At 50.6% G+C, this 16929-nt stretch overlaps 1 pseudogene; it reads left to right on the forward strand.

Annotated features, from left to right (window-relative positions):
* The first annotated feature begins 15454 nt into the window (after positions 1-15454).
* LOC102459142 (olfactory receptor 52E4-like) lies at positions 15455-16441 on the forward strand (annotated as a pseudogene).
* Positions 16442-16929: the final 488 nt, after the last annotated feature.

The raw sequence follows: 16929 nt of genomic DNA on the forward strand, positions 1-16929 counted from the left end.
CTGAAGTTAGACTTACTGGCCTATAATAGCCAGGGAACATTCTAGAGCTATTTTTTTAAAGTGACATCACATTAGCCTCTTCCAGTCATTTTGTATAGGAGATGATTTTTAAAGGACAGGTTCTTTCAGAACCCTTGGGTGAATGCCATCTGGTCCACATGACTTGTTACTGCTTAATTTATCAATTTGATCCAAAACCGCCTGTCATGACACCTCAATCTAGGACAGTTCCTCAGATTTCTCACCTAAAAAATGGCTCAGATTTGGGAATCTCCCCAACATTCTCAGCCGTGAAAACCGATGCAAAGAATTTAGTTTCTCTGCAATGACCTTATTGTCCGCGATGCTCCTCTAGCATCTCCATCATCCAGTGGACCCCCTGGTTGCCTCACAAGCTTCCTGCTTCTGATGTAAATAAAATGGTATTACTTTCGGAGGTTTTGGCTAGCTCTTCAAATTCCATTTTGGCCTTCCAAATTGTATTTACACTTCGTTTCACAGAGTCTATGCTCCTTTCGGTTTTCCTAGCTAGGATTTAACTTCCACTTTTTAAATGACGCCCTTTTATCTCTCACGTCTGCTTTTACTTGGCTTTTTAGCCACAGGCTACGTCTAGACTGCCATGATTTTCCACAAATGCTTTTAACGGAAATGTTTTTCCGTTAAAAGCGTTTGGGGAACAGAGCGTCTAGATTGGCACAGACGCTTTTGCGCAAAAGCACTTTTTGCAGAAAAACGTCCGTGCCAATCTAGACGTGGTTTTGCGCAAGAAAGCCCCGATCGCCATTTGCGCAAGAGGGCTTTTGCCCGAACGGGAGCAGCACGGTATTTCCGCAAGAAGCACTGATTTCTTACATGAGATCGTCAGTGTTCTTGCAGAAATTCAAGCAGCCAGTGTAGACAGCCGGCAAGTTTTTCTGCAAAAGCAGCTGCTTTTGCCAGTCTAGACGCAGCCATAGTGTTTAATTTGGGGTATACATTTAAGTTGGGCCTTTCATCATGCAACCTCCCCTGTACCACTGAAATGCAGCCAGCTCTGGGCTACAGGCCCTCCGCAGGGGGGATAAAGCGGGACATTTTGGTCCATGATACCACAGCGAACCCCTCCCTTTCGCAAGGGCCCCAGGATGTGCAGCGTTTGGGCCGTCAGCTGGAGGAGAGGGATAGAGAAGAGGGACATGCTGTTCCATGATACTGAGCAAACTCACCCCTTTGCAAGCGCATAAGAGACAGTACCTGTGAGTGCTGAGAGGGACGTGTCTTCCCTGGGAACACCCTCAGGCAGCCGCGTCCCCACCTCTCTCAGCCCAGTCGGCAGCAGCGTCCCGCGCCGAGAGCCGGCACCGGGCCGGGCACTGGTTATAACAGCTCTGGGCCGTCCCAGGGGGGTTCCCTCTGTGGCCTGGGGAGACGTGGCATCTGGATACAAGCAGCGTGGAGACCAAAAATACTCTGGCCAACGTCTGATTTCCCCTGGCTGTGCAATATGATCAGCTTTAGGAGTAAACTAATTAAGGGCTTGAGTTGCTTGGGGAGTGGGGAACCACCCACCCTGGGAGAGGGGAACTCCTGGGCTCTGGGCTGAGTCGGGGGAACTGGCTGCTCTGCACATTTATTTATATTGAAAAATGACAGTTAATTAGTAAGAAAACCCGGGGGAAGGCCTCTGTCTGGTTCCCCCCAACTGCCCAGGGCAGACGGGAGGACTGCAGACAGAGCCATCGTGAGAAGGATGGTGGAGGGGAGACAGAAGCACAGCACAGGACGGTTGCTAAGATATCAGCCATTCTCAGCAGCGACTAGCACACTACTCCGCAGCACTTTTCACTGAGCAATCTTGAAAACACCCAGCAAAGGAAAGCCATGACCCCATTATACAGACAGGTAAACTGAGGCAAGGGGAGACATGACTTGGCCAAGGTCACACAGGGAGAATCCAGGAAGAGGTGCAGGTTGTAGGGCTGCGGGGGCTGCTGCAGCACCCACATACTTGGCACCTGGTTTCCCCACGCCAAGCAGCTGTCCCTATTACCGCCCCATTGGCAGCTCCACCAGCCCTGAGCTCCAGATTTGAGCAGCCGCTCTGAGGACCTCCCAGATTCAGCTCCATTCGGGGCCCCTCTGCCTTCTGTCCCTCTGGGCTCCGTCGCCTGGGATCCAGGCCACCAGCCCTGAAGGCTCCACTGGCCCTCGGGATCCCACAGTTGATCCAGGGCCCTCCAGCTGTGCTTAGGTGGCCAACTTTCCCAGCCAGAGGTCCAAGATGCCATGTGCTGCCTTGGCATCCAAGCCACCTGCTCCGGGAGAGATGGCACCTTTGGGCTATGTCTAGACTGCAGGCTTCTTTCGAAAGAGCCTCTTTCGAAAGAGAGCGTCTAGACTGCACGGAGAAATTTCGAAAAAGTGGCTTGCTTTTTCGAAAGAAAGCATCTAGTGAGTCTGGATGCTCTCTTTTGAAGAAGCCCTATTTACATTGAAGAACGCCTTCTTTCGAAAGAGGAACTTTTGAAAGAAGGCGTTCTTCCTCGTAAATTGAGGTTTACCGCCATCGAAAGAAAAGCCGCGTTCTTTCGAATTAATTTCGAAAGAACACGGCTTGAGTCTGGACGCAGGGGAAGTTTTTTCGGGAAAAGGCTACTTTTCCCGAAAAAACCCCTGAGTCTGGACACAGCCTTGGTGTGCCCCCAGCCAACGGTGGGGAGACACACAAACAGGTGTGGGTGCAGCTCGCCCCCTCACCCTACAAGTAGCTCCAGCGCCACTGCTCACGGGAGTCCTGACTTCCCTGCCAGGACCATGGTCTCTCTCTCAGGGGCTGAACCCATGACAAGAGGGAACTGGACTTATGGCCCATGGGAGGGACTTCCTTGGGGTGCAACCTTGCAGTGGGGTTCTCCTGAGCTCTCTGACATCCCAGCCTGCCCCCTTCTCACACTCCGAGGCTGGGACAAGCCCAGGTCCTCTCACATACACAGCCAGACACCCACAAGTTCACACCCACCCAGAGTACAGAGATGTTCTCGCCAGCCTCTCTGGAACCCACAGGAGAGAGGCGGCGTCCAATTCCCTCCGGCTCCCCTGCCCCATCTCGCTCTGCTCAGAAGCCTAAACCACCTGGATGGCTTCAATAATCTTCCCTCCCTTAGCGTGGGGAGGACAAGCATCGACCCCTGTCACGGAGCATGATTCCCAGTCCCGGTCCCGTTTCCTAAAACACAACGTTGTCGGTAAAGGGAAATGGGCGTGTTAAGGGAAGGGTTTGTGTAACCACTAGCAGATGCGCCTGGGGTTGCTCAGGCCCATAACCAAAGGCTGTGTCTAGACTAGCAAGTTTTTCTGCAAAATCATCTCCTTTTGTGCAAAACCTTGCCAGCTGTCCACACTGGCCGCTTGAATTGCCGCAAGAACACTGACGATCTCATGTAAGATTCATAGAATCATAGGACTGGAAGGGACCTCGAGAGGTCATCGAGTCCAGCCCCCCGCCCTCAAGGCAGGACCAAGCTCCGTCTACACCATCCCTGACAGATGTCTATCTAACCTGTTCTTAAATATCTCCAGAGAGGGAGATTCCACCACCTCCCTTGGCATTTGATTCCAATATTTGACCACCCTGACAGTTGGGAATTTTTTCCTAATGTCCAATCTAAACCTCCCCTGCTGCACTTTAAGCCCATTACTCCTTGTCCTGTCCTCAGAAACCAAGAGGAACAAATTTCCTCCTTCCTCCTTGTGACACCCTTTTAGATATTTGAAAACCGCTATCATGTCCCCCCTTAATCTTCTTTTTTCCAAACGAAACAAGCCCAGTTCATGAAGCCTGGCTTCATAGGTCATGTTCTCTAGACCTTTAATCATTCTTGTCGCTCTTCTCTGTACCCTTTCCAATTTCTCCACATCTTTCTTGAAATGTGGCGCCCAGAACTGGACACAGTACTCCAGCTGAGGCCTAACTAGCGCAGAGTAGAGCGGCAGAATGACTTCACGAGTTTTGCTTACAACACACCTGTTGATACAACCTAGAATCATATTTGCTTTTTTTGCAACAGCATCACACTGTTGACTCATATTCAACTTGTGGTCCACTATGACCCCGAGATCCCTTTCCGCCATGCTCCTTCCTAGACAGTCGCCTCCCATCTTGTATGTGTGGAACTGATTGTTCCTTCCTAAGTGGAGCACTTTGCATTTCTCTTTATTAAACTTCATCCTGTTTACCTCCGACCATTTCTCTAACTTGCTAAGGTCATTTTGAATTATGTCCCTATCCTCCAAAGAAGTCGCAACCCCACCCAGTTTGGTATCATCTGCAAACTTAATAAGCGTACTCTCTATCCCAATATCTACATCATTGATGAAGATATTGAACAGTATGGGTCCCAAAACAGACCCTTGAGGAACTCCACTTGTTATCCCTTTCCAGCAGGATTTAGAACCGTTAACAACAACTCTCTGACTATGGTTATCCAGCCAATTATGCACCCACCTTATCGTGGCCCTATCTAAGTTATATTTGCCTAGTTTATCAATAAGAATATCATGCGAGATTGTATCAAATGCCTTACTACAGTCTAGGTATATGACATCCACCGCTTCTCCCTTATCCACAAGGCTCGTTATCCTATCAAAGAAAGCTATCAGATTAGTTTGGCATGACTTGTTCTTCACAAACCCATGCTGGCTATTCCCTATTCCCTAGTTTATCAGTGTTCTTGCAGAAATACTATGCTGCTCCCGTTTGGGCAAAAGCCCTCTTGCGCAAATGATTTGCGCAAGAGGGCCAGTGTAGACAGCACAGATTTGTTTTCCACAAAAAATGGCTTTTGCAGAAAAGCGTCCTGGCAATCTAGACGCAATTTTTCCAAAAATGCTTTTAACAGAAAACTTTTCCATTAAAAGCATTTCCGGAAAATCATGCCAGTCTAGACGTAGCCACTGTTTTTCTCAAAGGACAACAGAGGCTGGCGTGAGAGTTCAGGGTGGTGGAGGGGGATGGGTGGGCAGCTTAGGGCAGGGTGTCGGGAGCTGTGGAGGGACTCAAGGGGGCTCAAGGAAGGGAGCGAGGGGCTCAGGGCAGACGGGAGAGGCTGAGGTTTGGGGGAGGGGTGCAGAAGTCAAGGCAGCTGGGAGGTGCAAGACTCAGGGCAGAGGGCTGAGGGGTGAAGGCTCACAGGGGCCATTCACGGTGGCGAGGGTGACGCTGCTCTGGTGGCAACTCATCCCAGCGGGTCGGGGCACCGCTCACCGGCCAGCGCCCCCCACACGCTTGCCCCTGCTGGTTTGCAGGCTGGCTGAGGGGGGCTCAGGCTTTGGGGATGCTGCCCCTTCCAGCGACCTCCTTCCAGGGTGTGTAGGCTCTCGGGTGGGGGGGAGGATCTGGGGGCTGCCCCTGCAGATTTTCCAGGGGGGCAGGATCCAGGGGCTGCCTCCCCTGCAACCTCTCTTGGAGGGTGGATTCCTGGGGCTGACCTGGCCTGCAGCATCACCCCTCCCCCACTGACTACAGGCTGTATGGGGGGGGAGACTCTAAAGGCTACTCCCCCTTGTGGGCCCCCTCACCTCTTGCAGGCTGTCTGGGAGGGCAGGCTCCAGGGGCTGCCCAACACCCCCCCCATATCCTGCCTGGCTCTCCCTCCAATGGCCCCCCAAGGCCTGCAGACTCTCCATATAGGGGCAGACTCCAGGTTTGGGGTGTGGGGGCTCCTTACTGGTGTGCTGGCAGGCGTGGTGGTGGGGCTCCAGCCCGGCCGGCTACTCTCCCAGGGGGCGTCTACCGCGCAGGGTTTAACTCGAAATAAACGACGCAAATTGCGCTACGTCCATTGCGTCGCTTTTTTCGAACTCGCTTCTTTCAAACTTGGGAGCGTCTACACAGCACTCATTGCTCCAGACAGCCCTCTTCCTCCAACTCCCCTTGCCCCTCGGCCAGCCGGAGTGAGCCGTCCTCCAGCTGGACAGGATTTCGACATTCTCTCGAAATCCCTGCCTGCTGCGTAGACACGGACTGGGGGATTTCGCTATGTAGATGTGCAGACGTACCCATAGTGCTGCAGCTGGGAACGATCCCAGAAGGATTCAAGAAAACTTAGACTGGCCGCTCGCTCTGGCAAGAACTGAATTATCCATCGCCGGGGGTGTGAACCCCGCATTTTGTTTAATGTCTTTATGGGCCCCGCTTTTCTGCCAGTCTGTACAGTCGCTGGCTGGTTAAGAACTTAAGAACGGCCGTACTGGGTCAGACCAAAAGTCCATCTAGAGTTCGACAGGGTCCTGTCTTCCAGCTGTCGCCAATGCCAGGTGCCCAGAAGCAACGAACAGAAAAGGGGATCATCAAGCGAGTCCTCCCCTTTCAATCAGGGTGTGTTTACACTGCCCCCGCAACTCGAAATCAGATAACGCCATTTCGCTACACAAATTGAAGCCAAATCCGAACTAGCTACTCTGTGTCGTGTGTAGCCGGGATTTAAAAATTCAAATCCCGAGCTTCATTTGCAAGTGCGGTATGCCTACATTACCCTCCTAGTTCGAATTAGGAGGGTAGTGTAGACATACCCTGGGATGCTCTATGGGGTGCAGGGGGCAGAGCTAAGCCAGGCCATGGCTCCTGAACCCCAGCCCTTCCCCTTCCTGGCTCCCCACGAGTCAGCTGGGCATATGGGGGGCAGCATGGTTCATAGTGTTGGGATACGGCTGGGCCACGGCTCCCGAACCCCCAACTGGTGGGGACCAGGTCTGGGTAGGGGGCCTGGCCCTGGTGCGCTGGGTGGCAGATGTGCAGCCCCATCCAAAGGCGGCTGCCGTGGCGGCCCGCTGGGGTCTCTCTGCAGCATGGCTCTTCCCTGTGCTCTGCTGTGGGGAGGAACACCATCCGATTCCAGGCACCTCCTGCGTTCCTGCCGCCACCCAACCCCGATGGTCAGAGGAGGCTGCACGACGAACGTGGGGGTCCTAGCGCTTATGGGTTACGAGAGCGCTAGGACAAATGGACAAACAGAGGCACAGACAGACGGACAAACACAGAGGGTACGTCTAGACTACCGGGTTTTGTCGACAGAAGTTTTGTCGACAGTATCTGTCGACAAAACTTCTGTCGACAAAGAGCATCCAGACACATTGAGTTCTGTCGACAAAGCAAGCTGCTTTTTCGACAGAACCCTGTAGTCTAGACGCAACCCTACAGGCAATAACACCTTCTGTCAACAGAACTCTGTCACCAGAAGGTGTTATGCCTCATAAAATGAGGTTTACCAGCGTCGACAAAACTGCTGAGTTCTGTCGACGTTATGTCGACAGAACTCAGCGGTAGTGTAGACGCTGGTATAGTTTTGTCGACACAAGTCCACTTCTGTCGACAAAACTCAGTAGTCTAGACACACCCAGAGAGAGAGAGAGCGCTGTGTCTGCATCTCTCTCTGGAGTCTGCTGCAACCCCCTGGAGATTCGACCTGTTCCTTCATCCCTTCCTCTCGGCCCCCTTTTCTCTGGCCTCACCTCTGCTCACTCCTCTGGTCCCAGGGGGCCTTGAGAATCTGTTGGTCCATTTTAGGAAAACATATAAACCAGATGCAAGAAGCATGGAAGGGCAGATTTGACGTGATTACGAGGACTAGCGTCCAGATCAGTCAGTTAACTAAAAAGTTCAACAGAAACCTGTCCAAACACTGTACCGTAGCAGGGTTTGCATCCATCTGTGTCTCACCTCGATGGTAGAAACAACTCACCAACCTTCCCTACGCAGGCTAGAAACCCCATCAGCCTGGGAGCACAGCCCCCGCTCTGGCCAGGGGGGACGTTATCGGGGTGTGAACGTACCGATTGTGATTGCAACCACTGCTCTATGCTTGCAGAAAATCTTGGACAAAGTGGGCCAAGTCCGGTGTCCGGTGTCCATAGAAAACGTACAACTCGCTGGTTCCGTTTATACTACATTGGGCTGTATCATTCTTGTACTTGAAGCCAGCTGTTCCATGCAAGCACTGGGCCATGTTCATGATGGTTGGTGGTGATTAGACACCTTATATAATGGAGACCAGGGAAAATGAGAAATCAGAGGCTAACATGGGGAAACAAGCTACTGAGACAAGAACAATGATTCAGATCTGTCTGAAAGTCCTCAAGTCACCAGGGACTCGGAAATGCAGCCTAGAACACTCAGTCTGTGTCTACACTGGGCCACTTATTCCGGATAATCAGCCGCTTTTCCGGAATAAGCTGCGAGCTGTCTACACTGGCCCTTGAATTTCCGGAAAAGCAACGACGCTCTACTGTACAAAATCAGCTGCTATTCTGGAAAAACTATTCTGCTCCCGCTCGGGCATAAGTCCTTATTCCGGAACACTGTTCCGGAAAAGGGCCAGTGTAGACAGCCCCGTAGTCTTTTCTGGAAAAGCGCGTCTACTTTGGCCACAAATGCTTTTCCAGAAAAAGGGCTTTTCCAGAAAAGCAGCCTGCCAATGTAGATGCTCCTTTTCCGGAAAAACTAAAAACAGAATAATATTCCGTTTTAAGCAGTTCCGGAAATTCATGCCAGTGTAGACACAGCCTCAGGGTATGTCTACACTACAGCACTAATTCGAACTAACTTAATTTGAATTAGTTAATTTGAACTAAGCTAATTCGAATTAGTGCATCTAGACCTAAAACTAATTCAAATTAGCGTTTTGCTAATTCAAAATAGCATGTCCACATTAAGTGGACCCTGAACCGAGGTTAAGGATGGCCGTTAGCAGTGCTGGCAGGGCATCAGAGTAGGACTTAGAGCGTGGAGCTGCTGCCTCAGGCTAGCCGAGGGCTGTGCTTAAAGGGTCCCGACCCCCGCCCCGGACAGACAGTTCTCAGGGTTCCCCGCTCGCTTGTCTAACGCCATGAGGGACAGCAAAGCAGTCCTGGCTTGGAGTGTCCTGACTGCCCACACTCGGCACATCACAGCACTCGGCCATCAGCCCGGCTGCACTTGCCGCAGGCTGCCATCTGGGGGGGGGTCAATCGGGGGGCTGCAGGAGAGCTTCCACCCCCAGAAGTCCGCAGAGCCAGCCCAGTCCTCCCCTTCGGGGGCTCGTACCCCATTCATCCCTCACCTCCTTCCACTTACCCCTCCCTAGCCCCCCTTCCTGATGTACAAAATAAAGGACACGAGTGTTCAAAAATAGAAACTCTCTTTATTGAACAAAACTCGGGGAGACTGGGAAAAGGAGGTGGGAGAGGGGGAAGAGAGAGGGTGGGAGAGGGGAGGGCAACTAAAATGATCAGAGGTTGGGAACAGGTCCCATATGAAGAGAGGCTAACGAGACTGGGACTTTTCAGCTTAGAAAAGAGGAAACTGAGGGTGGATATGATAGAGGTCTATAAAAGCATGAGTGGCATGGAGAGGGTGCATACAGAAAAGTTCTTCATTAGTTCCCATAATAGAAGGACTAGAGGACACCAAATGAAATGAATAGGTAGCAGGCTTCAAACTAATAACAGAAAGTTCTTCTTCACAAAGCAAATAGTCAACCTGTGGAACTCCTTGCTGCAGGAGGCTGTGAAGGCTAGAACTATAAGGGTACGTCTACACTGCATCCCTAGTTCGAACTAGGGATGCAAATGGAGACAACCGAAGTAGTTAATGAAGCAGGGATTTAAATATCCCGCGCTCCATTAACATGATTTCGCCGGCGCGCTAGTTCGAATCACAGCTGATTCGAACCAGGAAGTGCACGCCGGGACACGTTAGTTCGGACTAAGGCCCTTAGTCCAAACTAATGTTTCTCCTCGGCATACAGGCTACTGGGCTAGACGGACCTTTGGTCTGACCCAGTACGGCCGTTCTTATGTTTTTATGTTCTAAGCTCAGGGCTCAGGGTCGGGGGTCTCACTCGACCACCTTGATTTTCATGCAAACCTGCTCCTGGGTAGCCAGGCTGGCATCTCTCCTGCCCTAGACGGCCACTTTCCTGTGCCTAGTGCGGAGGTTGTGGACGTTGGAGTCTTCCCCCCAAACCTCGATGAGGTCCACGATCTCCGCACTAGACCATGCGAGCGTCTGCCTCTTGCGGCCCTGGGCAGGCTCCTGGGAGCCGCCAGCCTGGTCCCAGGAAGAGGGGGAGGGCTGGGTGGCAGCGGGTGGCTGGCTCATGCTGTACCAGGTGCAGGGTCTGCTGGCTGGGTGCTGGCAGGCTTGCACGTGGCAAGGGCACTGTAGCCAGCCCGTGCCCCTTTAAGGGCTCCAGGGCCGGGAGAGGAGCAATAGATTTTCCCTGGTGGTGCCCAGAGTGGCCACCAGGGAAAGCTGGGAAGGGCTAGCCTCCCACTAGTTCGAATTAAGGGGCTACACAGCCCTTAATCATAGAATCATAGGACTGGAAGGGACCTCGAGAGGTCATCGAGTCCAGCCCCCTGCCCTCAAGGCAGGATCAAGCTCTGTCTACACCATCCCTGACAGATGTCTATCTAACCTGTTCTTAAATATCTCCAGAGAGGGAGATTCCACCACCTCCCTTGGCAATTTATTCCAATATTTGACCACCCTGACAGTTAGGAATTTTTTCCTAATGTCCAATCTAAACCTCCCCTGCTGCACTTTAAGCCCATTACTCCTTGTCCTGTCCTCAGAAACCAAGAGGAACAAATTTTCTCCTTCCTCCTTGTGACACCCTTTTAGATATTTGAAAGCCGCTATCATGTCCCCCCTTAATCTTCTTTTTTCCAAACTAAACAAGCCCAGTTCATGAAGCCTGGCTTCATAGGTCATGTTCTCTAAACCTTTAATCATTCTTGTCACTCTTCTCTGTACCCTTTCCAATTTCTCCACATCTTTCTTGAAATGTGGCGCCCAGAACTGGACACAGTACTCCAGCTGAGGCCTAACTAGTGCAGAGTAGAGCGGCAGAATGACTTCACGAGTTTTGCTTACAACACACCTGTTGATACAACCTAGAATCATATTTGCTTTTTTTGCAACAGCATCACACTGTTGACTCATATTCAACTTGTGGTCCACTATGACCCCTAGATCCCTTTCTGCCATGCTCCTTCCTAGACAGTCGCTTCCCATCTTGTATGTATGGAACTGATTGTTCCTTCCTAAGTGGAGCACTTTGCATTTCTCTCTATTAAACCTCATCCTGTTTACCTCCGACCATTTCTCTAACTTGCTAAGGTCATTCTGAATTATGTCCCTATCCTCCAAAGAAGTCGCAACCCCACCCAGTTTGGTATCATCTGCAAACTTAATAAGCGTACTCTCTATCCCAATATCTACATCATTGATGAAGATATTGAACAGTATGGGTCCCAAAACAGACCCTTGAGGAACTCCACTTGTTATCCCTTTCCAGCAGGATTTAGAACCGTTAACAACAACTCTCTGACTACGGTTATCCAGCCAATTATGCACCCACCTTATCGTGGCCCTATCTAAGTTATATTTGCCTAGTTTATCAATAAGAATATCATGCGAGACCGTATCAAATGCCTTACTAAAGTCAATTCGAACTACTTAATTCGAACTAGGCTTAGTCCTCGTGGAATGAGGTTTACCTAGTTTGAATTAAGTTTGAACTAGTGGTTTGTATGTGTAGCGCCTAGCAAAGTTAATTCGAACTAACATCAGTTAATTCGAATTAACTTTGTAGTGTAGACAGACTCTCAGGGGCTGACCGAAGGACTCGGAAATGCAGCCTAGAACACTCAGGGGCTGAGCGAGGAGATGGCCGAGCCATTGGCTGTCATCTTTGAAAAGTCATGGAGGTCGGGGTATGTTGCAGAAGTCTAGAAAAGGGCAAATCTAGGGCCCGTCTATAAAAGGGGAATAAGAACAAGCCAGGAAACTACAGACCAGTCCTTTTAACTTCTGTGCCAGGGACGATAATGGAGCAAGGAATTACGAAATCCATCGGCAAACATCTGGAACATAATACACTGATAAGTAGCAGTCAGCATAAATCGAGTTAAACTCATTTGATAGCTTTCTGTGATATGCTAACTAGATCGTTGGATAAAATACACGCAACTGCCCAGAGCAGCCAGGTCCTCTGTGACCTGGCCCAGAGCCCAGGAGTTCTCCTCTCCCTTTGGGAAGGGCCTTAATTGCTGTTTACTCCTAGAGCTGGAGAAACAGCATGCTATGGCGACACGGAGAGAGACGTGATTTAGAGAGACTCCTGGCTGTTTAGATTTAGATGTTGGTTGTCCCCTACGGGCCGAGCGAACCCCCCTGGGACTGCCCAGAGCTGGGTTATAACCAGTGCCCAGCCCTGTGCCGGCTCTCGGTGCGGGACGCTGCTGCCGACGCCGGGCTGAGAGAGGTGCGGGACGCGGTGCATGAGAGGGAGTACCAGAGAAGACACTTGGGTCATTAATCACAGGTACCAGCTCTTGCTGAGGGGCTCCCCTGCTCACCAAACCCAGTGCATCATGGGCAAGATGGGACAGTCTGGGGTTCTTTCTGCTTTGCACCGAAAGTAAACATCCCTGGGCTTTGCTATAGAGGATGAGTTTTCTCCATTATCATGAGTCAAAATGTCCCTTGTCGTAGGACAGTACAGTGAGACAGGAAATTCAGGATTCACTGGTGTGGCATCCTGACAGGTCTCCAGCTCCATCAGCAATGACAAATGTTTGGCTGTGTGCGTTTTCGTATACTCCCTTGGGATATGGTGCCAGCTCTGCACAGGTAGCTAGCAGAATAGACTTCAAGAGAGCCATAGAGAACATAAGAACACAGCCTTCCTGGGTCAGACCAATGGCCAATCTAGTCCAGGCTACGTAAAGACTGCTCCACAATTGGCAGACCTTTTTCCAGTAGCTTTTTCAGAAGAGGCTTTTCTGAAATGTGGCCTGTCTGCACTGGGCCAAATTTCAGAAAAACCTCTTTTAGAAGAGTCCTTCTCCTTCGTCAAAGGAAGAAGACGGGGTTTCCATAAGAGCACGTCTGCTTTGCTACCAAAAAAAGCAGAAGAGCAGACGTGATCCCTAGACACAGGGGAGTTTTTGGTATCCCCAGTAGCCTGTCTGCTGTCAGCGGCCTATGCCTGGTGTCCTTGAGAAGGTGAACAAAACGGAATGATCAAGTGATCCATTTCCAACCCCTGACAAACAGCCTGGAGACACCATCCTGCCATCCTGATAGCCATTGCTGGACCTAAGCTCCATGAATTGATCTAGCTCTTTTCTGAACCCTGTTAAAGTCCTGGTCTTCACTACGTCCTCTGGCAAGGAGTTCCACAGTTTGACTGTGCATTGCATGAAGAAAAACTTCCTTTTGTTTGTTTGAAACCTGCTCCCTATTCGTTTCATTTGGTGACCCCTAGTTCTTATATTATGGGAACAAGTAAATAACTTTTCCTTAGTCACTTTCTCCACACCACTCATGATTTTATAGACCTCTCTCATATCCCCCCTTAGTCTCCTCTTTTCTAAGATGAAAGTCCCAGTTTTCTTAATCTATCTTCATATTGGTCCCATTCCAAACTCCTCATCATTTTTGTTGCCCTTTTCTGAAGCTTCACGAATGCCAAGAGATCTTCTTTTGTATGAGGCCGCCATAGCTCTATGACTATGAACACAGAGACTCTCTATTAAAAGACTCTTCCCCCAAGAGTCCGATCCATGTGCTCTTCTGCACCCGTCAGCTTTCCCCCAGCCCTTAGTTTAAAACCTGCTCTACGACCTATTTAATGTTTAGTGCCAGCAGTCTGGTTCCACTTTGGGTTAGGTGGAGCCTGTCCTTCCTGTGTAGGTTTCCTCTATCCCAAAAGTGTCCCCAGTTCTTAGTAAATCTAAACCCCTCTTCCCTACACCATCGTCTCATCCCCGCATTGAGCTTCTGAAGCTCTGCCTGTCTACCTGGCCCTGTGCGTGGAACTGGAAGCATTTCAGAGAACACCACCGTAGAGGTCCTGGATTTCAGTCTCTTTCCTAGCAGCCTAAATTTGGCCTCTAAGACATCTCTCCTACCATTCCCTATGTCATTGGTACCTACATGTACCACGGCCACCGGCTCCTCCCCAGCACTACACATAAGTCTATCTAGATGCCTCGAGAGATCCGCAACCTTCGCACCAGGCAGGCAAGTGACCATACGGTTCTCCCGGTCATCACAAACCCAGCTATCTATGTTTCTAACGATTGAATCCCCCACTACTAACACCTGCCTTTTCCTATTGACTGGAGTTCCTTCCCCCGGAGACGTAGCCTCAGTGAGAGAGGATCCCACAACATCCTCTGGAAGGAGAGTCCCGACTACGGGTTCATTTTCCTCTGCACCAGTTGACTGTTCTCCTTCCCTGAGCCTTTCATCCTCCTTAACAGTGCAGGGGCTGTCTGATTGGTGAGGGGACTATTCTATGGTGTCCTGGAAGGCTTCATCGACTTACCTCTCCACCTCCCTTCACTCCTATTCAGCTGCCCCAAATCCCTTTCTGCGGTACTGCTCCGTAGGTAGGAATTATCCATTTTGTGTGTGTGCAGGTGATTGATGTTGTATTCTCTGTCATGTCTATATTTTCAAACCTTGTCTTTATTTTTAATAGTTGACATTTAACAGAGAACTTTCTGGCATTTGCCTTTTTGTGTTTTTCTTTGGCTCTGCTGCTGCTGGACTGCAAACATGTGTTTCTGAATCAGCTGTGTGGTTGATCAGTCAGTTCTTAACTCTGGTGATCCTAACGTTACGATTCTACTGTTGAGGGTATTTGTCACCCTCCTTGTCTGCCGATGGACTGCAAAGTGCTTTCTCATCTAACAATAATAATAGAGATTGCCTATCTCCTAGAACTGGAAGGGACCTTGAAAGGTCATTGAGTCCAGTCCCCTGCCTTCTCAGCAGGACCAAGTATCATTCCTGATGAATTTTTGCCCGAAATTCCTAAATGGCCTCTGCAAGAATTGAACTCACCACCCGGGGTTTAGCAGGCTAATGCTCAAACCACTGAGCTATCCCTCCCCACAAATGCAGGCGCAGTGCTTTGTCTTACTTCTCTCCAACTGCAGAACAGAACTATTTCTACATAACACAAGAACATACCATAAAAATGGCCAGACTGGGTCAAACTAAAGGTCCATCTATCCCAGTATCCTGTCTGCTGACAGTGGCCAATGCCAGGTACCACAGAGGGAGGGACCACAGCCGGTAATCCTGACATGATCCTTCCCCTGCCATCTACCTCCAGACAAACATATAAAAATATAAAATATAAAATAAGGAATTTGAATGTGCAGGATCAGTTTTTGTAATTCATTTCTCTGCATAAGGAAAATGTTATTACTTGTGTGAAGAGCGACCAGTCTGCTTCACCCAGGAGAAGTCTCCAGCGCTGAATGTCACATCTCATACTAACATTGTCTCTCCCTCCAGGCATTTGTACTGTGACATCACGCGAGACCCGGGGCACATGCCCAAAGTCGGGAGAAGACACAATACATTCAGGAAAGACTGTTCGGTCTCCGTATTGGACTCCTTCTCTGCTACTCTATGTCCAGTTCCAACAGAACCATCTTCACCAACCCCTCCACCTTCATCCTGATGGGCATCCCTGGCCTGGAGGCAGCTCATATCTGGATCTCCATCCCCTTCTGTGCCATTTACGTCATAACCATCTTGGCAAATTTCACCATCCTATACATTGTGAAGACAGAGCCGAGCCTCCATGAGCCCATGTATTATTTCCTCTGCATGCTGGCCATCACCGACCTGGTCCTGTCCACATCCACCCTGCCCACAATGCTGAGCAACTTCTGGTTCAATGACAGGGAGATCGGTTTCAGTGCCTGCCTCACCCAGCTGTACTTTGTTCACTGCTTCTCTGCGATTGAGTCCGGGATCTTCGTGGCCATGGCCTTAGATCGCTACGTGGCCATCTGTAATCCCCTGAGACATTCCACCATCCTGACAAACCCTGTGGTGGCCAAAATCGGTTTGGCCGTGCTACTGAGTGGTGGCGTACTTGCATTACCCTACCCCTTCCTGGCGAGGCAGTGGCCATATTGCAGAACCAACATCATCCCCTACACGCACTGCGAGCACATAGATGTGGTGAAACTGGCCTGTGCCGACATCCGCATCAGTAGTTACTACGGCCTCTCGGTGCTACTCTGTATAAATGGCCTGTATGTGATTTTGATCGCTGTGTCCTACACCCAGATCCTCAGGGCCATCTTCCGCCTCCCCACAAAGGACGCCCGGCTCAAGACTTTTGGCACTTGTGTCTCCCACCTCTGTGCCATCTTAGCTTTCTACATCCCAACTTACTTCTCCTCCCTCTCGCAGCGGTTTGGTCACAATTTGCCCCTCTCTTTTCATGTTCTCCTTGCCAACGTGTACCTCCTGGTGCCCCCCATGCTGAACCCCATCATCTATGGGGTGAGGACCAAGCAGATCCGAGACAGGCTCTTCTGACTCTTTGCTCAAAAAGAGAGTAAGGTTTTCTGCTGGTGCTCTAGCTCTTCCACTGAGCTCTGAGCAGCACTGGCAGGCGAGTGGATGCCGGGCCTTCTTCCCTGTATCACAGACTGGCCAATCAAAGAGAGATTAATTCCTGTCGTGACCTGACTCTGGTACTCAGCATGACACACTAGGGAATAGGTATGTGTACGACACATCTGGTTGCCACCCTATAGACCCACCCCCTGCTCCCAGGTCCTGCCCCGAGCCACATCATCCCTCCAAGCCCCACGCCAGTTGCTCACTGCTCCCCTTCCCCCCTCATTTTGTGGATCATCTCTGTGATGGGTCCTCCCCAGGGCATCACCTGGAACAGAGATACAGCTGAGCCCTCGGTCTCCCCAGTTTTGGCTCCCACTTGCACCGTGATGTGACAAGCTGCAAAGCTCGCCTCACGCCAAGACAGGGAGGGACTACACCCAGCTGTCTTCATGGATGCTTTTGCCAGCTGCTCATTGACCCACAAAAGTGATGCTACAGCCAAAATATTCCCAGCTGCCCAGCCA

This window comes from Pelodiscus sinensis, chromosome 1, assembly GCF_052426305.1.
Source record: "Pelodiscus sinensis isolate ZL-2025 chromosome 1, ASM5242630v1, whole genome shotgun sequence".
Taxonomy (NCBI): Eukaryota; Metazoa; Chordata; order Testudines; family Trionychidae; genus Pelodiscus; species Pelodiscus sinensis.